General features: G+C 35.5%; 1 protein-coding gene across 2 annotated transcripts in view; it reads right to left on the bottom strand.

Moving 5' to 3' along the window:
• Nucleotides 1–23,916, bottom strand: part of KCNN2 (potassium calcium-activated channel subfamily N member 2) — a 382,062-nt gene that overhangs the window by 268,666 nt on the left and 89,480 nt on the right. For both annotated transcript variants that reach the window (XM_090276594.1, XM_090276595.1), the window contains one exon: nt 14,171–14,256. The gene's annotated coding sequence lies outside the window, so the exon portion shown is untranslated. The remainder of the gene's footprint in view (nt 1–14,170; nt 14,257–23,916) is intronic.

Raw genomic sequence — 23,916 nt, 5'->3', positions numbered from 1 at the left:
ACCCATGGAAAAATATTGTCAAATAAGGTATAAATTCAGAAGATAAATGATACTTCCTATAATTTAGAATCAGAATCAGAAGGAAACTTCCAAGAACTGTTTGGCATCGTCAATAAAGTCCAAGACACATGGCCCCTATGAAATAAAGAAGACTGTAATAAATAACCAGTTGAGGAAAAAGTCAACAGAATGTAATAAAGGTACATTGCTAAAAAAAATTGCTATAGACAACTTAAATTCATGTTGGAGACTGTTGCAAAAACTGTCAGTTCTAAGGAGATGTATATTATTGAAGTGTATGAAAAACTCAAGTCTTCTCAGAACTCAGAAGAATGGGACAAAATTAAAATTAATACAAGTGATGACTGATGTAGAGAATGGAAAATAAAAAACAAACCATTCAAAGAACTATGTAGTTTTCTTAAATGTAAAACCAAAAGAATCAGAAAGAAAAACCAATCAGAGATAAAGCACAATCAATATTTTCTGAGCAAATTGAAAAGACTTTTGTTTTGAGAATAAGTGATTAAAATAAACCTTTGGGTAAATTTTGGACTATAAGAAAAAAAGGATTTTGTGGTATGTTTTAAAATATTAGAATGAAAAAAAATTTTGTATATAGTAGTCCAGATTTTTTCTAAAATGTAGTTTCCCATGAAGGACCCAAACCAACCCAACTCGACATTTTTACCATATTATAAAATACAATAAGTCAAGGAAGAAACATGCAAATAATGATGAGAGAAGATTGTGGCACAATTTTTTCAAAATTCTGTGAAAGCTGTTTTTCATGAACTAAGGTAGAAAGAAGTATGTTTTCTGACATGTGAGTAATCCTGATATATATATATAGTATTTGTATGTTACTGTACATAAGGAGTTACTGCAATTGACCCACAAAAAGGACTGTTATAAGTAAGAAACCTAATATTAAAAGGCAAGAAACTGAATTATTATTGTATCTGGTAAGAATATTAGATATAATGCAAAAAAAAGATACAACCCTCTGAACATCAATAATAAATACTTTCTTCTTCTAAAGAATCTTTTGTGTCCATGAGCAGCACTGCTAGTCAAGCATCTGCTGAAATCTTTCTTTTAAAGATTTAAGTTATTAATTTAGAGAATGATGAAAGGAGGGAGAAAGTGAGGGAGAGAAATTTTAAGATGTCATTGCCTCTCACACACTCCCATCTGGGGACCCGACCTGCAACCTAGATATATGCCCTGACCAGGACTCGAACCAGCGACCCTTTTGTTTGCAGGCCATCACTCAGTCCACTGAGCCACACCAGCCAGGGCATGCTGAAATCTTATGAAGACTCAGAATCCATTGGAACACAGTGTTCTTAGACTTTATTATCAATATATTAAATTTTTCCTTTACGATAAAACTATGTGATACCACAGTGTTAAAAAACAGGACTTTGTAAGCTAAAAAAGATAATAAAATGGAAAGATTTTTATTAAGAACTTTAACAAATGTGATCATCTAAAGATAATAAAGATTTGGAGAAACTTTTGATTAAGACTGATTTATTGGGACATATTGCTATTGTGAATATAGTTATTCATCCTCATGCAGATTGGAAGGCAATATGCAAATTTCAAAAGTATTTTTATGTTTACCCATGACTATTTAGTTTTCTTTTTTTAAATACAATTTTTACAATTTATAAAGGAAGAGAAGACTGCATGATTTAACACAGACCATTAATTTTATACATTTTATTACACTAATTTGGAACTAAATTTAATGTAATAACTTGTATAGTAGATAGGATTAATGACATGTTTTGAGCCTATTTCTAAATCAGACTAGATCATTATTTCTCTATTCAGTGAAGCCTCTCACCTTAATACTTTACTTCTATGTGCCATGTTCTATTTCAACTCAAAACAATAAAAAGTATTGCCAAATCACAGATTCTCAGTGGAATACAGTTCCCATAGTTTCTGCAATATTATTTCTCTTTGGGCTATCACTACAACTCTTAAAAGTAAAAAAAAATAAAAATCAGTGGATTAAAATTCAAATTTTTAACTGAATTTAATACTTTCAACTCAATTCATTTAAACTCATTTTTGCCAACTCAGATGCTAATGGCCTTAAATCCAATTATTCTAGAGATCTGTCTACCTATAATAGCCTAATTCCAAGTAAAAGGCTTTAATAGAAAACAAAGTATTTCTTGGGATGGCAGAAATTGGAGAAGAGGATAAAGTGTGATTAAGCCATCCAGTGATGGACAGGGCTCTAGAGGATTCACCTTTCCTAATTATACAAAATTCAGCCAACCAACTCAGCCTACATTTTCTCTTAATTGGCTGTCACAGTTTTAAACCATAACTGGCAAACTTAATTTATACTTGGGTTAAAGAAATATTAGAAGTAGAAGGCTAATAAATGTGACCATGGTGCTCATTATCACCATAACTGATCACAGTGCCATCTACCACCATGTAAAGAAACTAAATGTCAAAGGCTAGAACAGTTTCTCAGGAACCTTTATAAAATAAGGCCACCACTTCTCCTTCGGTCTTTCATTGTCAATATCTCTCAGAAATGCACACGCCTGCTTTAGCTCTAAACTTACCTTTCATAATTCTTATTTAGAAATAAACACATTTAATTGCCAGTCCATCTCAAAAGAAATGTAATCTCTTATTTTTAAGGCAAACTCTTTAACATTTTCCAATTTTAAGTCTATTTGGTATAGCAACTTAATATATCTATCTAACACACCTAACACTCAATCCAAGCAAAAAGAGAAAAGCTTTTGTGAGGTGCGCTCCAGTGTGAGGATGCATTCAGCGCAAGTCTAAGTCCTTTCCAGGGCTCAGTCCTCTTTCACCCTCTACCCCAGACTCTAGTTTCTGTCTCTACGATGGGGATTTACTTTGCTGCCCCATCATCCCTATCTTTCTTAGTAGTAACCACAATAGTAATTAGACCTTTTCCAATAATTAAATCTGAACAAGTCATTTTTGCTTTGCTAAAAAAAATGGATACAGATTTAATTATCATGCCCCTATCTTCATCTAAAGCAAATGACAAGTAGAGTTTTAAAAGAAAAAATCTTTTATATATTCATAATATTTGAAAGAACTTTAGGAACTTACACATAAAACACAGGATATACAAGGCAGTAAAGGATAAAAAGAAGGGTTTTTTTTTTTTTTTTTAGGAAAAAGGAGAAAGTAACTATGTCAATGGAACTATAATTGTTCTATTTGAACACTAAGGTAACCTTAGAGCTCCAAAACAAACAAAAAAAGCACAAAAGAAAATACACAAAGTGATTGTAGAAATCTTGTTAGATGAAAAAAGAAAACAAGTTTGTAGCTCTTGCTTTCCAAGACTCAAAATTCTAAAAAATAAAATCATTATCCCATGAATCTTTTTGAAAATGAACATTGAGTAATATAATGAAAAAGAACATCTGAAGTTCTAAGGAAGGATAAGTAAATTTCTTTTCATTTCTAGGGTAGGCATGTATTTTTGAAGTTTTATTTTCCTATTAATTTAAATAATTGAGGAAATAAAATTAATTTCTCTGAACTTTGTTTATATTTATATTTAGAAACAATCTATTCTAATTTTTTGAATATTAAGGGTACTAAGTAATATTCCATTAAACTGATTGTTTATTGCTGTTATTGTCTTTTATTTCTGAAAGTGAAAAATAATAATACTTAAAAGAGAAAAATGTAAATGACAGATTTTATGTATAAAAAAGAAAGCCATAATACAAAGCCATATTAATCCAAAAGTTGCCTTTTTTCCTAGTACATGAATGACAATATTCTGCACTTTCTGAACCCCTAATAAAATAAAGAAAGCACAGGATGAAATATCATGAATACATACTTTTCAAGAAAAGAGCTGTGTCAGAAAGCTCCATTTACATACCAAAAATGGAGTAACATAAAAGCATTTACTGAACTTTAAATTTCAGGCATTATACTGCTATTTGGTCTTTGTTCTGATTAAATGAAAAATTCCAACTACTGCCAATTATTAACAGCTACTGAAGTTTTTTCCCCAGAAGTGGACTACAACACCATGGCTTTATTTAAAAGACCTAGATAGATGCTCAAAGCTTATACATTTTAAGCTGACTGTTTTTTAAATTGTTTGGTTGGGAACATTTTTTAAAATCTGAAATGTAGTCACCAAACTTAATTTTACTTTATGATTTTGGTAAATGCCATATTCAAGATTTTCTTTTTGCTCCACATGCTAATAAACTTTGTATATTTTGTATACATTACCTAACAGAACCTCAAAAGTAATCCACATGTTCTTTATTTTATTGTGAGGCTTATATTAAGAAGGGGCTCTATGCTTACTAATTTTTCAATGAAATAGAATTTGCTTTTAAAGAAATTAAAAGAATATCTCAAAACTGAAATTCTGTTGTTCTAATACAGTGCATACTTGAACTTTAAACCTCTTACTTCGATTAAAATGTATCTCTTTGTTATTTATTCTTCCCTATGTTACAAGCATATATCAATGGGAATTTTACTAAGGCTTGAGGCTTCATCATCATAATCATCATCATTAGTGTCTGGCACATGTAGTCACTCAAATTTATTTACTGAATGAATGAATGAATCACCAAACACCCATCTACTATGTTCCAAGACTCTGCTTTATATATATTCTTTATGTGTACCTCAGTACTTGTTTCAGGTTAACTCTTCACTGCAACATTACAAGTTAGACATTACAATCTTCACTCAAAACCAATTTCATATAGCTAAGAGAGAGAGAGAGAAGTAGGATTCATACACCCCTCCCCCGTTTTTTTCTGATTCTAAATTTGACTATTTTTCTACCAACCCTGCAACTAAAAGTATTAAGGAAATCTACAGTAACTCTTCCATTAAATTAAAAATTATTCAAGTACAGATACAAAGATCAGTCCTCTGGAGGACACAAGAATGAATGGACATGAGCTCTCTGCTCAAGGAGTTTATCTATTGAAAAAACAGCTGCACAGATAACTAACGACATTACTATGGTGGAAGCCAGAATGGAGTAGGTGTGGGAATACTATAGCAGAGAGTAATGTAGAGACCTAAATAAAGGAGAAAGTCACTTCTGAGAAGAAGAAGGTCAAGGGATGGTTCATGAATTAAGAGGAATTGGAACTAGGCCTTGAAGAGTAAGTACACTTTGACAAGTAACAGTATTTCTGGGAGAGGGAATAGCATGAACAAAAGCTAGGGGGTAGGAAGACACTATATGTCTGTCATTCACATTTGTATGTATTCATTCATTCATTCATTCACTCCTTCATTTATTGCCTAATATACATGTCAGGCAGATAGTTAATCAGACAAAGTCTCTACCTATAAGAGCTTGCATTATAGAGGTGAACAGAGTAAACTTTCTAAACAAATAAACAAACAAAAATTTTTAAGGAGTAATAAGTAGTTTGAGTAAATTAAAACAGCATTTTGGACTGAATGGTCAGGGAAGTGAATAGGTTAAAGTAAAAAAAAAAAGATTCAACGGTGTCTGTTAAAATTAGACATTCACAGGTATTTTGACTTAGCAATCTTTCTTTACACAAGAATACTTGTTCAAAATGCTTATTATTAACAATAGCAACAACAACAAAACAAGTATAATTTTTAAAGTACCAGCTGTTATGAAACATTATGCAGGGATTTAAAATAATGAGTTAGATCTCTCTTTTTAATGGCCTCAAGGGATAGCATAATACATTGTTATTATAATAAAGGGCAAGTTGCAAAATATGGTCAGATTGAGAGAAAAATGATTTGTTTATATTAAATATTGTGAAGGTAATGAATTAAGCACTTTTAAATATTGTTTATAGAGTATAAATTGGTAAACTTTGCTACAGAGGAACTGACAGTATCTATCAATGTTAAGAATGTTTGTATTGAAATGCAAATTAAAACCACAATGAGGTATCACCTCAAACCTGTCAGAATGGCTATTATCAATAAATCAACAAATAAGTGTTGACTGGTGAGGATAGGGAGCAAATTGCAAATTGGTGCTGCCACTATGGAAAACAGTATAGAGGTTACTCAAATATTTTTAAAAAGAACTACCATATGACCCAGCAATCACTCTTCTGGGTATTTATACAAAGAAATCCAAAACACTCTTTCAAAAAGATATACACACCCTTATGTTCATTGCAGCATTATTTACAATAGTCACAGTATGAAAGTATTTTAAGTCCCATCAACAGATAATTGGATAAAGAGTAAGTGGTGCATATATACAATGGAATGTTGCTTGGCCATGAAAAAGAATGAAATCTCACCATTTGAGACAGCATGAATGTACCTAGAGGGTATTACACTAAGTGGGATAAGTTAGAGATAGAGAAAGAAAAATATCATATGATTTCACTTATCTGTGAATCTAAAAAACAAAATTAACAAACAAAACAGAAACAAACTCATAGACACAGAGAACAAACTTATAGTTGCCTGATGGGAAGGGTTGGGGGACTGAGTGAAAAAGATGAAGGAATTAAGAAGTACAAATTGGCAGTTACAGAATAGTCATAGGGATATAAAGTACAGCATAGAGAATATAGTCAATAATATTGTGGTACCTATGTATGGGGTCATATTGGTACTAGACTTTGGGGGGATCACTTCATAAGTTATATAATGTCAAAACACTGTGATGTACACCTGAAACTAATATAATACTGTGGGGGGGGGGGACAGACAGACATGGGGAGATGTGGGAAGCAGACAGGCTTGGTTTAAAAGGTTCTGACCGCTGTGCAGAGCTGCCCCCAGCTGGGCCCTTAGCCGGCAGGTTCTCTTCCAGGCCTGCTCTGAATCCCACCCTCCGGGGGATTTTAAAGATAGAATAGAATAGGAAGTGGCTTTTAAGGAAAAGGGAATCTGCTCTGTTTTTCTCTGTAAAGCCTCAAATCCTTGTCAGTAAAATGTGAAGAACACAACGATTAAGTAAGAGGAAGTGCTTTTGACCTTGTGTAAAATACCTGGTTGTTTCAACCCTGTATTGATCTGCACTTCCCTTTCACTCCCTACCATTTGGGGAAGTGCTGCATATTTTCCTTAAGTACTTCCGCATGTGGAAAGTGGATAAAAACCCTGGCTAATAAAGAAATGGGCCAATTTTCCACTAGAGAAAACCCCCTCCCTTCCTTCCTCAGATGGAGAGTGTCTGAGTAGTTTCTTCGTCCACTCCGAGGGACCCAGAGTCTTTCTCAATACTGAATGTCAACTGTAATTTAGGAATTTGAAAAATTATTCATATCATTTGATCAAACATTATTAAAAATCAAATACTCTGAATGATTTTTTTATTCTCTGTATTTTAAGAACATTCCACCTATAGTTTCCCCTACAATGAACATATTTTTAAAAAGTAAATGTATTTGTATATAAACCTACTGAAGAAAAAAACAGGAATTTTTTCCTTTCTCCTACAGTGTAATCCCCACTGAACCCTTAACCTGACCCACTATTTCTTCTGGTGAGGTATTTGGGGATTTTAGTTCCAGATTGTTGTTTTTTAAAGGAAACACGATTATATGGGCTTTACACCCTGTTTTACTGGTTTACTGCTCACCAGTCCATGTCCTTCTCCAACCACTTTTGCCTTGCCAGAGCACAAGTTTAAACACTTATTTTACAGAGGGTCTGTAGATGATTATATTTCTGAGTCTTAGCATATTTGTTACTGTCTTATTTTATACTCACCCTTAAATGTTCATGTGACTGGCTATAAGACATTAGTTTCAAAGTCAATAACCCTCATAATCTGAGTTTTATCCCACTTTAGAACCTCCTATTGTCAAGTCTAAGGCAAACCTAATTCTCAACTCTGTCTTTTTTTTTTCTTTTTTTCCTTTATAGACATTTGGAATTTTTTTCTTTACCCATGGTCTTCTCAAGATTTACCATTTTATGTTTAGCTTTATTCATTCAATAAATATTCACTGAGGACCTACTATGGGCCAAGCACTGTTTTATATGTTAGAGATATAGCAGTGAAGACAAAAGACAGAAATATGTATCTTTTATTATTCAATGCATTGGTCACTTGGTGGGCCCTTTGAATTAGTTCTTTACTTTACTTGGAAAGGTTTTATAAATAATTTATATGATTTACCTTCCATTTCACCCTCTCTATTCTATGTGCTTGGAATGCTTAGAAGATAAGGGATATTGCACATTCTGGACCCATCTTCCATATAACATTTTTTTTCAACATTTTTTACAGTAGTCATTTTTAATGTCTGTTTTTGGTTCTCTATATTGAAGAAATCTGTCAATATAGGCTCATTCTCTAGCTGTGTCTACTTCACCATTAAGCTAACTAATGAGCATTGAAATTTCTACCGTGGTATTGAAATTGGTGTTAAGTATTGTTATTAATCCATGTTGTTCTGTCTGAATCAAATTCATCTGCTTTCTTTTTTTCCCATCTGATTTCTTCCTGTCATAAATTGTTTTATAATTAAGATTATTTTAAAATTACCAATGATTTATAATTACCAATATATATTTCTTCCCATATGGCTTTTAAAAATAGATGTTATATCATCTTTTCAATAACAATTACAGTTTCTTCCACTATTTTTGTTTAGTCAAATAACTAAATTTTCAGGGATAAAGTCATCTATTTGGTGAATTTACCAGCTCTCATAGTGATAGATTCCTCATGCAATCCTTAGTTCTCTGGTTATTGCTGCCTTCCAGAGTCAGTGTTTGACTCTTTGAGATGCCTGATCCATTCTTGGACAGCTCCCTCAGGGGCTTGTGGGAAAGCACAGGGCATGTTTTCTTGGTGAGTTTGTTTGTACCAGCCTTCTGCCTGCCTGTTCCGTGCTCCTCCTGGAGGTCACTAGACACACAAGCGACTACATCTGTGATCTCACACCCTACATACAGTTATCACTTTATCCTGACAGTCAACTGCTACTGCTCACTGCTCAGCACCACTGGAGACTGTTTTTCTTTCCCCTCAGAAATAAATTACACTACTACTGATTCCCATGTTCCAGAAGCCTCAACTACTTCTTGCACTCATTGCCTTTAAGGTTGCAGCTTCCTGGGAATCATTCCCACATCTGCAATAGTGTCACCTTCTTTCTTCTGAGCTTGCCTTTTCTACAGTGTTGTTCTGCATGAATCAAAGTCATCAGCTTTCCTTTTTCCTCATCTGCCTTCTTTCTGTCATAAATTACTGTTGTTTTATAATTAAGGTTGTTTTTAAAAATACATTTTCAGCCATTTTAAAAGACTTGGGGAAGCACATGCATTTGTTCAGCCAACCATATTTATTCAATAACTGGTCTTTTCATTCACCATTGAGCTAATTCAACAATAAAAATATTTCCTGAAAAGTGGTTACTTTTACCTAAATCATGAAAGCCACAAATATTGAATATAATCCTCATGAAATAATCATATAGAAGGCAAGCAAGCCAAGTCAGTTTTTTATTTTGTTTTTTTCTTGTGCTTGATATTAAACTATTATCTCTTATCTTCAAATCGACTTTTCTTTCTTCACTTTTTGTGATTACGAGGCTGGGACTTTGCGAGGCAGTTTTTTGCTAGCTAGATCACTTTTAGGCTCTGGCAATGGGGTGCACTAGAGAGAGAGAGGATAAGAGGAGAGAGAAGCTACACTTTCCTACTAGGTTATTTTCTGGTCCTGTTTTGATTCCTGTCACTTTCAGCATCACCCAGCAAAGGCGCTCCCGGCCAGTGGCTGGTTGTTCCAGTAGTACAGTTAATTCCAGTTAGATTAAGAAACATTTAAAAAATATTTTTATTAATTTGAGTGAAAGAGAGAGACAGAGAGAGACAGGGGCAGAGAGAGAAACACTGATGTTAGAGAGAAACATGAATTGGTTGCCTCCTATACATGTCCTGACCAGGGATTGAACCCGCCACCTTTTGGCCGGATGATGCTCCAACCAACTGAACCACATTGACTAAGGCTCCAGTTAGATTTTTTCCCAGCACTGGCAGGACCAACATCACTGTGGCCCCTCCTCATAGGACCCCCGGTAGCCAACTGGAGCCTCTTCCTCCAAGGTTTGGTTCCCAGTCCCATGTACCTCCTCTGTGGCACTCCTGAAGCACTAACATTGCTCGCCAGAAATCTGAGTCCCAATCTGAGTCCCTCATATAAGCCTCTAAATTTTAATAATCCTAACCTCTTCCCTTTATTTTCTTAGCCCTATGGATGTTCTGTGAAACCTTACTGCTCCCTTTGACATATTTTCAATTCCTGACTAATGATTCTTTATATTAAATTCTGTTAAAATTGCTGTGGTTTATATCTCCTAAATAGAGTATAAATGATACACTTCCCTACCTATCATGGCTGGCTTCAAGGGCCCAATGCGACTTCTATCTTACTGTCAAAATGACCATTAATTTCATTACAGGTACAAAGTACCATACACTAGTAATATACTTTATTGAAACACTTAGAAATATGGTTAAAGGAAAATGGATGTGAGTTCCCTCTTTCTCATAATTCCAAAGGAGTTAGTTCAAGATGATTTTGAAAGGAAAAACAAAAGCATTTCATTGAGATTTCTCTCCAAACAAGTTTTTCTGAAGCCTCAAAACACCAGAATTCTCACTACATGTCTTGGAAATCTTTTCATTCCAGTAGTCTGATCACGGGTTACTTTTGTATTCGAGCCTGGGAAAGCATTAATGTGAATCTATTGTAGTATAATCAATTGTAGCATAATTGTGTCTAGGTTTTTTCATTTCTGTAACTGTTGATCCAAATTAGACATCCTCTTTTAAATGTGTAACGTAAGAGCAGAAATGATTAATTATTTATTAGGTTTGTTTGATTTTTGTAAAAATCAGTAGATGCTAACTGGCTGTTAGTAGACAGAAAGATAGAAGGCAGGAAAGCAGCAAAGACCTCAATAATGATTATGAGCCCTGGCATTCATCTTTCTGCCCTAAGTAATTAAACATCTGAGTCCAAATATATACTCCCTGTGGCAGTTCACTCTCAGCAGTTAGCCACATCACCAGTTTTAGTAATCAATAACTCCAAATAAAAAACAACAAAACATATATAAGACCTAGACTTTTTAATAGTTGGCTTTCCAACAAGTACCAAAGAGATAAATATTTTGAGACCAGGACCACCTGCTTTATGAAAAGTCTGGCTTTTAACATTAATGGCTCACTCAGATTCAGCAGCCATAAGAATATGGACAAAAGCCATGTCTTTCTAGGGCAATTCCAGAATTAAAAGGACTTTGATTATTAGTGCCAGTACCACAAATGTACCCACCTTCTGACTGGCAAGTTGGATGTGGAGCAAAAGTCTAAGAAAATGACCGTTATTCTGCCAAGATGATTTTACGACAAGATTAGAACTTCCGGGCCACCCTTGAGAATGCCCTAAATTAGTACTAGGGCAGCAATGCAGCTTCAACACAAAAATTGATTCTAGGCTGAGCAAATGAAGGTGAAGAGTTTATGTCACTCTGTTCCATACAAAAATAACTGGGTGACATATCCTGAAAGAACACTTCACTAGGAACTTCATCTTTAAAAATGTGCTTTTCCTTTCTAACCAAGAACCATCTTTTTTATTGTCCAAGGAAAACCAAGTCATTTTAAACCTAAGATTGATTTATTTGAGGACTTAAAAAAACTCCACAGATTGCTGCCGCCCCCAAATTATTCTTTGAAGCTTGCTAGAAATTTTTATTTTTATTTTTAAAATGGCATATATTCACTTTATTTTTTTATTGTTGTTCTATCACAGTTGTCTCAATTTTTCCCCCATTGCTCTGCACTGCCCTGCCCACCACCTGCTCCCACAGTCAGTCCTCACTCTGCTGTCCATGTCCATGTTGCTAGAAGTTTCTTAAATGTAGACATTTAAAAAAATTTTAAATCAGCTTCATTTTCTTAAATCACTGTCTTCTGGTAAGAAGATACTGATGATATGATTCTATGTACTAATATATAATCCCACCAAAATGCTATTTCTCATCAGAAATTTTTCTTAAATTTTAATTAAGAATATATTTATATGCTCAGACTTCTGGCCAAGATGGAGGCTTAGACTGACATGCTCGGCCTCCCTCTACAACTAGAAAGGAATACAACTACCTCAAAACAAAAGATAACTAGAAATTCCAGAAAATAAAACTACACGGAAGCCCAACGTACAAAATTATAAACCAGCGGCACTCGTTGGGCAGGTAAGAAGAGCGAAACCGGGCGGCGCTGTTTGCGGTAGCACCAGGGACAGTGGCAGGGAGAGCAATCCTGGCTGCAGTCAAACCCCAGCAACTCCCGACCCCAACGCTGGGAAAAGGAGCCACCACATCGCCTCGGACAGTGAGGCCCAGAGGGTGGGAGGACGGATCCGGGTCTCCCAGCGGAGCATAACAGCAGGAATCCATCTTGGACTCCCGCCCCCACACAAAGCGCCACAGCGCCCCGAAATAGGTTGCGGATCGCCACCGGTCGCTGGGTAGTGACGAGTACACAGGCACCGCCCCCTATAGCCCGCCCGAGAAAGCAAAATGTAAATCTGTCAAAATGAGGCAGACAACTATAGAAATCCCGGTGGCGCAGCTCACCAGGCAACAGATGAAGAATCTGACAGATGAACAAATAAGAAACCTGTCAGAGGCTCAGTTCAGAGCCATTGTTATCAGGTGGCTTACAGAATTAACAAAAGATTTAGAAAAAGACGAGAAAGGATTGAAAACCACTCATACTGAAAAAAACAAAAACACATACGAGACAAATGGTGAGGAAATAAAATCCAGAGTTCAAATCAACAAACTGGAACATAGAGAAGGAACAAACAGTCAACCAGTATGGACAGAGGAAACAGGAAGCAAGGAAAGTGAGAAGAGGATCAGAAACCTCTGGGACAGCTATAAGAGATCAAACATAAGAATTATAGGATTGCCAGAGGGCGAAGAAGAACTAGAAATTGAAAAATTAAGTGAAAATATAATAAAGCAGAACTTCCCAAACTTGGGGAAGGAAATAGACTTACAGGTCCAGGAGGCACAGAGAGTTCCAGAAAAACTGCACCCAGGGAGAACCACTCCAAGACACATTATAATCAAATTGTCAAAAGTTAAAGATAAAGAGAGAATCTTAAAAGCAGCAAGAAAGAAGAAAAGAATCATGTACAAAGGGGTCCCAATTAGACTATCAGCTGACTTCTCAAGGGAGACCCTGCAGGCAAGAAGGGACTGGCAAGAAATATTCAAAGTAATGAAAATCCAAAACCTATAACCACGAATACTCTATCCAGCAAAACTGTCATTCAGAATAGAAGGACAGAGAAAGTGTTTCCAGGACAAAATAAAACTGAAAGAGTTCATTAGATCCAAACCACTATTATATGAGATGTTAAAGGGACTGGTTAGAAGAAGGAGGATCAAAACTATGAACATTAAAATGAAAACTGCATCACAAGAAACAACAGAAGCTAGGGAATTGAAACAAAGGCAAACTAAATAGGCAACGAGAGTGGAAAAAGAACTATAGGTATGGGGAGCGTATTGGGGGGAGGTCAGCAGGGAGGGAGAAGAGGGTAAGGGAGGGAGATCGTACAGGAATTAAGAAGCATAGTAGGAGGGAGTGGAGTAGACAGGAAGATGTTGAGAAGAACTATATGCACAACCAATGAACATGGACAAAAAGGGGGGGAAAACTGGAGGGAGGGGGGCCACTGGGTGGAGGCGAGTGGAGGGAAGGGAAATTGGGACAACTGTAACAGTATAATAAATAAAAGATATTTTTAAAAAAGTATATTTATTAAACGGAGGAAGTTTTTTGAGCATCTTTTACAAGGTAGTTATTTTTCTAAGCACATGGTGAGACTTCCCATGAATTACAAAGACAAATAAAATGTTACTTTCTGCTTTTTTCTTACATTATTGGAATTCCAGTTGTTTATCTTAGTATTGTATAATGATGGCCAGTTAGTAAGAGAAACAGCAGTTAATAGATGAAAAAGAGTGAGTTCCTACATTGAGAATACTTAAAATCATAAACAGAGAGGAGAGCCCCATCGAAGTAAATTCAGCTGACCTAACTTTAACCTTTTTTTTCCAATAAAATCACCATGTTTTACGTATTAATTAAATGCACATATATTACTTACCACTATTGCTTACATCCCACTTCATTCCTTTGATTTACTTTTCCTCTTGCTGGAGTCCATCCTTTTATAGTTCTCTCAGCAAGAATCTGTAAGAAGTAAATTCTATTAGACTTTGTCCAAAAATTTATTTATACTTACTCTTGAATGATAATATTGTCTTATATAGAGCCTCAGGTTATGATTCCTTTTCCCTCAGCATTAAAGATTTTATTCTATTGCCTCCTAGTATTAACACTAGAGGGGAAAACTTGGTGCAATTGCTGGTACTTTGAAAGAAATCTGTAAAACAATTCCTAATTAGATTCTCTCATTCTGTAATTCTTGCCCTGCACAAAGGAATATGGCTAAGGAAGCAAGTGGGGGACTAAAAACTTGGCCAAGGCACACTCACTCAAGACATAAAATTAAAGGACAACATCTGTTAGAGGGCACTGTTTTATATTTCACACAAAAGTGTTATATAGGATGGTGGTGTCACTATACCATATATAGGATTTTTATTTCTCGTATTCACATTGGTCACTATCCATCTGAGGATCTATGTCTTTCTTTAATTCAGAAGATATGCTCACATTTCTTCAAATATAGCCTCTTTTCCATTGTATATCTTCTTTGGAGAGGTGTCTATTATGGTCTTTGGCCCACTTTTTAATCGGGTTGGTTATTTGCTTATTGCTGTGTTTTAAGAGTTCTTTGTATATTTTGGATAATAGTCATTATCAGATATGTCTTTTGCAAATATTTTCTCTTGGTCTATGGCTTATTTTTTCATTCTCTTTACATTGTAGGGAAGACATTTTTGGAGCAGAAATTTTAATTTCATTAAAATCCAGTTTATCAATTCTTTATAGATTGTGCTTTCGATATTATATCTAAATAGTCATAGCCAAATTCAAGGTCATCTAGATATTCTCCTATATTATCTTCTAGGAATCATATACTTTTGCATTTAAGATTTAGGTCTGTGACCTATTTTGAATTAATTTTTGTTAAAGGTGTAAGGACTGCTTAGATTCTTTTCTTTCTTTCTTTTTTTTTTTTTTGGCACGTGGCTGTCCAGTTGTTCTAGTACCATTTGTTGAAGACAATCTTTTATTCATTATATTGCCTTTGATCTTTTATCAAATATCAGTTGACTATATGCAGGGCTATTTCTGGGCTATTTCCCACTGATCTATTTCTCTGTTCTTTCACTAATATCATACTGTTTTGATTACTATAGCTTTATAGTAAGTCTTGAAGCAGGGTAGGCTACTCCTCTGTTCTTCTTTAATACTCTGTTGGCTATACTGGACCTTTGTCTTTTGATATAAACTTTAGAATGAGTTTTTCAATATCCAAAAATAACTACTGGGATTTTGATTAGGATTGCATTGAATCTGTAGATCAAGATGGGAAAAACTGACCTCTTGAAAATTTGAGACTTTTTGTTCATGTAATACATGGACTATATCTCCATTTATGCTTCATTTCTTACATTAGAGTTTTGTAGTTTTCTTATATTACTTGTACATGTTTTGTTATATTTATATTTAGGTATTTTGGTGGGTGCTAATATACATGGTATTGTGTTTTTAATTTCAAATCCCACTTGTTCACTGTATATAGGAAAGCAACTTACTTTTATATATTAACCTTGTATCCTGGAACCTTGTAATTGCTTATTAGTTTCAACTCTTTTGTATTTTCTACATAGACAATTGTGTCATCTGTGAACAAAGGTTTTTTTCTTTTTTACCTTTCTGTATACATTTTACTTCCTTTTCTTTTCTTATTGTATTAATTAGGACTTCCAGTATGATGTTGAAAACAGTAGTGACAGGAGACATCATTTCCTTGTTCCTGGTCTCAGTAAAGAAGCTTTCAGTTTCTCACCATTAAGTATGAGGTCGATCTGTAAGTTGTTGTAGATTTTTGTAGATATTATTTATTAAATTGATGGAATATCTGTTTCTAGTTTATCAAGAGCTTTAGTATAAATGGGAGTTGGATTTTATAAACTTCTTTTTCTGCATTTCTGGATATCATTCCAGTTATTTCATTTTTTAAAAATCTGAACTGAAGCTCAGGAATTAATCCTTTACATAGAACCTCAGATGACCCTGATTCACATGGTCCTAAGACCACACTTGGAGATACTCTGTCCTAGGAAATCCACACATACTGGTTTTAGGGGTGCTGAGATCCACCAAACTAAGTTTTCCCAAAGTGTTTAAAACTGAATCAAATAAATTGAGCATCCATAAATGTCATTTATTACCTAGCCCTTTGTTAATTGTCAATTATCTACTATGACAGCCCAACCCAAATACCAAATAAAGTTCAGTTTCCTTTCTCAGATCTGGTTTTCATTTTTTCACACATTGTTGAACTTTCAAACTATTTCTCTTTTCTTGGTATAGTAATGTCATACTGAAGAGATAAATGGAAAGTTGTTGGTTAAAAAAAGTGAGTCACTAAATCAAAAACATTTGAAAACCACAGCCAGAGAGTAGACTCAAGCTGAAGTAACTTCATCAGACCAAACTTAATGTTCTTTTATATAAAATAACTGAGTTCTGCATTAGAATTTAAAAGAACCAATATTGAGTTACCTATGCACTTTGTAAACTAATGTTATATGTTGATTATAACTCAATTTAAAAAATCAAATGCTGCATTTGCCCCTGAGTATAGCTTGGATAGAAAGCTAGTTAATAAAAATGCTCCCTATTCTAGGTGGTAAAGCCCTAAAACTTGTTTATTTCACAGTCTTATCCTAGGTGATAAAAACTGCCAACAAATGATGAAAAATTTTGGTCCAAACAGAAAAGTTACAAGGCAAATTTACATCTACTTTTTAACATAAAGATGCAAAAAGAGCTACTAAAATGTGAAAGCTACAAGTGATTTTCAGTTGATGATGAGATAACAATGCATCCTTCTCATCTTATCTCTTACCAGAGCCTTGGAATCCAGGAACTGATTGATGCAGAAATCAACCAGTAAAGAAAGAGTGGCTCAAGCAGAGAATGCAAAGGGAGGTCTCATGTGTAATAATTTTGTGTCTTGGGTTCTAATCTGATTATTGATTTAACTGTAATGACTACACTTGACTATTTTTCAAAGCCTGGAGAAAAGATGATTCCTTCCTGCCTTAGAGTTTTAGTACATAGTCATGATGGAAATGGTTTTGTGTACTGAGCATAAGGAATATATTTCACAATGAAGAAAAGTAACTCTTCTTTGCTATTCTTTATCTAGCTTCTGTCTTCCAGCTGAATATAAAGTACATTTTCCACTTTGAAATCACCCTTTCAAAATGTTTTTCTTATTCACTGTGGTAGAGAAGATGAAAAGTGACTAGATTTTCCATCCTGAGACTAGATCCTGGTTATAGCTGACAAGTCTATATTCAAGAAGGAATAGAAGCTTAATGATTGCTATCTTGTTGGCTTCCCATACAATACAAACTGTGAACTGGGTGCTCTTGAAAAATAAAAAAAGTATTTCATTAAGTGTATCCAAGTTACTCTTTGGGCAAAGTAAACTCTTTCTGTCACCAAACCAACACATTTCTCCCTCTTCCTAAACCCTTCATTATGTGAAGGTGATAAGTAAACTTTTCTTCTGATCTTGGTTGCAAATGAATAATATGAGAGATAGTGTCTAATTTTTCCTTTGAAACTGATGATACCAAAATCATGAGGCTGTAACATAAAAGTTAGTCATTGAGGACTTTACCGGATTACTCCTTTGGATTAACACTGAAGTTGCTTTTAAAATTTTGCTTCAGAGAAAGTTTTTTTTTTTTTTTTTCTTTTTTTCTTTTTTAAGCATTGGAGGGTTAACGGCTCTCAGACTGCAGCTTTATCTTATCCAAATGACAACTTCTGACTTGGTGCCATTAATGCATTTTCCTAACTCATTCTTTGAAAGCAGCTATTTGACCCATATGGGGATTACCAATACCCAAGTGAAGACAGTGATGAGCACAGGAAGAAGCAGCCAAAGGTGGGAGGAATCCTTCAGCTCTTCTTCACCAGTGTGCTACTGGTATAATCTGTCCTTTCCTCTGTCAACTTCTTTTTAGCTACATTCCTACACCTGATTGTCTGTTGAAGCTTTGAAATGCCTGTGCATTTGTTGAGTCTTCGCCTAGTAGCAAGAGTGTAATAACCTTTCCAGGTAGAGTAGAACTTAGCTTCATTACCAGCTGTTCATCATTTCTACTTTTTAAAAAATTAATATAGGGGCAGGGGTGAACAGGCAAAAGTCAGTCCAACATTTATTTTTGTAAGCAGTTGTATTAGAATACAACCATGTCGATCCTTTACGCAAAGCCTATGGCTGTTTTCATGCTACAAGAAAAAAGTTGAATGATTTAAGCAGACGCCCTATGGCACACAAAGCCAAAAATATTGACTAAATATCCCTTTACAAGAAATGTTTGTTGAACCCAGGTCCAGGGTCCTGACTCTATTTGTTTAGGACTTTATCTTACTTTCTGTGTGACTTTTCTATGGCTCAGCTTTCTCCTCAGTAAATTGTGGACAGAAATATTGCTTATATCACAGGGTTCCTGTGAGGATGAAATTAGATAATACATGTGAAGCACTTTGCACAGGACCTGGGAACGCACTCAATAAACATTAGTATTCTTAGGGCTGGATTTCTTGTTTGAAACTATCAATTTGAACTATTTCTTGTGAAGTAATTCATACAAAGAACAAGAACTTGAAATCTGAGTTCATCTATACAGTACAGGTTATTACTTACACTATCTTAAACAAGTTATTGTACCTTTTTTTTCTTATCTATATAATGACAACTACATTGGAGGAAGATTGCAAAATGAACTACCAAGTCGTCGTCGGCAGCCGTCTGTCTCGAGAGACGATGGTGTAGCTTCTTAAGAGTCTATCTGCACCGCCGAGAATGGTTGTGCAGTCCGACTCCGGAGTGACACGGTATCTGTCTCCTCCCGTGTTGAATAGACATCTTGCGATGACGCTGGAGTGTCCTCTCCAGTGAAGCTGAAGCTACAGAGCCTGGGCAGGGTGATATGGAGGGTCTGCTGTTGCCCATGCAGCAGACCCCCCCTCTCTTCGCAGCTGAAGGGTCCAAGGGAAAGACGGAGTCGATACAGCTTGGCTTCAGGTGCGCCGCAGGAGTTGCCGGTGTTGACTACAACGTCAAACCGCCTTAGGGACTCCGGCTCCGGATTTTCTGTCGGGGTTTACTCCCTTAGCCTTTCCCCTGAAGAGGTATGCCGCAAGGCAGCGGAGGTTTTTTGGAATCAGAGTTTTCCTTCTCTGAACTACCAAGTAAATGTGGGAAATTAAATGTATGTCCCCTCTCAACGTTTAATTAAAAAGATAGTAAAAGAGTAAAGAGTATAAACTATAAAATGAAAGCATACTAGTAGAAAGATGAAGCAGATGAGATATGCTAACAAATATGGGGTTGGCCAAAAAGTTCTTCTTTTTTTTTTTTTTCCCTATGATGGCTCTCCTAGTACGTAGTTGTCTTTAACCTCATTTGGAACAATTTTGTTAGATTGTATTGTGATAGCTGTCATATCAGCATGCATTTAAAAATACCTTATCAAAATTGGTAAATTTTTATGTAGCTGTTTTAATATTGAAGATGGAAGAAGAGAAGTATTTTTGGCCTATTATGTTTTATTATTTCAAGAAAGGTAAAATACAACTGAAATGTAAAAAAGATTTGTTCAGTGTATGGAGAAGGCGCTGTGGCTGATTGAATGTGTCAAAAGTGGTTTGTGAAGTTTTGTGCTGGAGATTTCTCACTGGACAATGCTCCAAGGTCAGGTAGATCATTTGAAGTTTATAGCAATCGAATCAAGACATTAATTGAGAACAATCAATGTTATACCATGTTGAGATAGCTGATAACTCAAAATACCCAAATCAATAAAGTTATTGGTGAAAATGAAAAATATGTCTTTTATTTTGTGGAAAAAAACATATGGACTTTTTGGCCAACCCAATACTTGCGAACCAGAAAACAGATTAAGTGATTAAGTGTTAATTGGTTAGAAAAAGCTGAAAGCTAACAACAGAGAGTGGACAATGGGGGGAAATAAAAAGCAAGCCAAGCCACGCTTTAAGAAAATATAAGGACTGAGAAATAGGAAAACAGAAGAATCTCAGAAGATGGGTAGGTGTTTGTATAAGAAGCTCTTAGGCATTAATTGACCTCCCATGTTCTGTCATAAGTCTGGAGAGATTGAACCAGGGGGCCTCTGAACTTGACATTGAACAGGGATATGCACAAGTAGAGGTTGTAATGCTGAAATAAGAGAGATTAAGTAGAAGTATAGATTTATATGCTGAAATTTCCAACCTCTTTTCCTACTTGGCTCCTAGAAGGTTGGCAGTTTTATGTCTCTAGGAGGAGACCAAATGATTTCTCTGTAGAGAAAGTTATTGACTCACGAAACACTTGGATATTCTGACCATGGAGAGCCTGGCTGCACATCATTATGCTGCTCTGTGGCTCAGCAATCAACACAACTTCCGGTAAGCTACTTAGTATCTTGTGCTAAGTAAGAGCCAATGTCAAAGGCCCAAAGACATTGAAATAAAGCATCTACTATAAACATAACAAGCCAGACAAAGGTTAAAAAAGAACATGATGGAAACAAAATTTCAAAAACAAAATAAAACTTCTAGAGAATAAGACTTCAAAAATACTTCTTATTGAAATCCTCAGCAAGAGAAGAGTTGTTTACACCTGTCAAAGATCCAGAAGTAAAAAAAATATAATAATATAAACCACCAATTTATTGTGCATTTAAGAAGGGTTTGCAAATTGGGAGCTTTCAAATTTGAAACTGCTATGAAGTTCAGGGACACAATGTTACAGGACAGCTTATAAAGTGAAAATGAGTATACTGTTTAACCTTTACAATGATGGGTTATTATAACAGGGGTTTCCCAATGGCAGGGATTATCTCATACCAATTTTAAAAATGACTTTAGTTTCTCTTATAATTATCAGAGATAATTTAAAAAATAAGCTAAGTTTCACTTAGGTTCATGAAATTAGCTCGATTTTGTTTGGTTTTTCTGGCCTAAATGGTTTTGTCTTCTCAGAAAATCCAGTCTGTCTTTTTTTTTTTTAAGCCTCAATCCTTACTGAGAAGTTAGTTTCCTACAATTAGTTAGATAGCAAGCTCCTGACTATGCAGACACCACTGTATCCTGGAATTCTGTCCCTGTGTCTACCGAGGCTGAAGATTTTAGGGACTTGAAGTAAGGATGCCATATTTTCTCTACTCCTTTTGGCCCTTAGTAGAATCTTACAAAAAAAAAAAAAAAAAAGAGAGATAAGTTTTGAAATAAAGGAGAGGCCTTGAAGGCTGGGAGAATAGGTGCCTATTTCTCAAAGACTAAAGTCTATGTCAAGATTTCAAGGCCATAATCATGACTGACCACAAGAGAATGTTAGGACACAAAGATCACTAGAAAGTGGGTTCCTCACATTCATTTAGATGTTTCTCTATAATTTAAATTGAAAAATTACTGTAGTATTATACATATTTTTTCCTTTGGTTATATGAACAGTAAAATTCACTCAAGTCAGGTATAGTAATGGTATGTCAGTGCAGAAAGACATTATTCCATGTTTATTGCTGGATATAGAGATGTTATGCAGAGTTTTCAGGAGAATGGTTTGCAACACACATAATATGCTTCCCCTTGTGAAACTGGAGGCTAAGGACTGGTTTGTAAGTCTGGCTGCTCGTGGAATCATCTATGAAATTTTAAAAATGTGCTGATACATGAGCTTCCCCCTCAGAGATCCTGACTTCATTGGTTATAGGTGGGGCCTGAGCATCAGTTTTGTAAAAGCATTGCCAGGTAATTCTAATGTGCAGCCAAGGTTGAAATCTGTTCTAGAGATGGTTGGTTTGATCAAAGCCATGCAGCAGATCTGGATTTGGACACTGCTCTCATGAATTTAAACAGGAGTGAAAGCAGTCAGCATGGGATGGATGGAAAATTGGGATTTAAGAAAATTATCATTTAATATCCTTTATTCTCTGCATGAGGTTGAAGGTAAAAATCTTCCACTGAGAGTGATGACAAGAGGAGACTTAAGAAAGGGACAAGAATCTGGAAGGTTTACTGCAACAGTGGGAAGAGGGAATTGACAGATACACTGTCAGGGAGGTCTGAGGACTCAGATGGAGTCAGAACTGATTTGTATCTATGCTTCATTTGTGTCATAGATGGACGGAAGTCTGTATGTCTGATATGACCAACAAAATGTGAATTATTCTCATTTTTGTTTTAATCTTTGGAATCATGGTGTGATGTTGGTAATGCTAATCTATACAGACTGAATAAGCCACATAAAAAAAGCCTAGAATCCATTGCCATTCCAGTTTAGTGTTTAAATTCCCATAGGAAAAAAAAAAATCTGGTTCCCACATGCATGTTGCCTACACACCAGCCCCTTCCTGGCTTTCTACTTATTTAAATCTCTTGTGACTGAGATGGAGCTTTTACTTTAACCACAGAATTTGCTCTCACTTTGATTCTGTGATAAGAATCTGCATTCTTTTCTCACGTGCCTCTCAGCATGTAAATGGCAGAGTTGGGAAACTAGTGTATTGGGTATCATTGGAGAAATGAATATCATTTAAGAAAATAGTCTAATGTTTTCTTTCCTAAAACTGTCCTCAAGTGGTAAATATAAGCAAACTTAATGTTCCCGAAAGTCATTCTGTGACAATCACACTGGATTAAGAATGTTACTGATTACCTTTATTTCAAGAACAAGAAAAAAGCCCCTACGATGATTTAAAAAGGGGAGGAAAGTGAGACAATAATGTCCCCAAACAAGATCCAAACATAAAAATGTTTAAGATGCTGGAAATCAAGCAATACACATCTATTGAGAATGTACAGGTCTTTCTGCAAGGGTCACTCAATATTGTATATATGGCCATAAAAAATACATGTGCAATGACAAGAACCATGGAATTACCTCAGTGATACACTAATATCAATCTATCCTTCCATGAATTAGAAGATAGCATTTTAAGAATGGTTAAGACCTGTCCTAAGCCTAGTTATTCAACAACAATAACAACAACAAAAAATACAGGGTACTTACTTTATCTGTTCACACTGTGAGGAGTGAGAAAGTGAACAGCATGAGGTTCTCTATTTGTTCAGAGAGCAGTTACCCTGAGAGATCTTCTCACAGTCCACTATTGTTTCTGCTACATATGGTATAAAGCAGGAACTAAGTCATAAGGGAGTTAGGCACAAGACACTTTCTTCAGCTCCCATCAGGATCCAAGATGGATCCGGGTGGGCACACAGTAGGAAATTCTAAGTAAACAAAAATAGAAGAGGCTCAAATCAGAAAGGGGAACAATGACTTTGTGTCTCGTCCACAGATTACCTTAGCTGGAGTGGAGGGGCTTTGGGTTAAGATGTGATAACAAGAAGGGGGAAAACACAGTCTGCGGCTGTCACTCTTTTATTCTCCTCCACGGACAAAAGAGAAGCCCCACGGTATTAGGTAGGTGAAAACCAGGATGAAAGGAGTATTTTAGGAGGGCCTTCTGGTCATGCGGAAGGTAAACTGGAGTCAAGAAAGTGACACAAGAAGACAGTAAAGGAGCCCCTATGCCAGTTCTGGGGAGCGATGAGGGTCTGGAAGGGCTAAGGAGGGTGATGATGGGAAGGAAAGAAGGAACTCCTTGAGAGAAGTTAAAAAATAAT

This window comes from Furipterus horrens, unplaced genomic scaffold (genome assembly GCF_987537825.1).
Source record: "Furipterus horrens unplaced genomic scaffold, mFurHor1.1.pri manual_scaffold_5, whole genome shotgun sequence".
In the NCBI taxonomy this organism is placed as follows: Eukaryota; Metazoa; Chordata; class Mammalia; order Chiroptera; family Furipteridae; genus Furipterus; species Furipterus horrens.
This window is presented reverse-complemented; position numbering and strand designations above follow the sequence as displayed.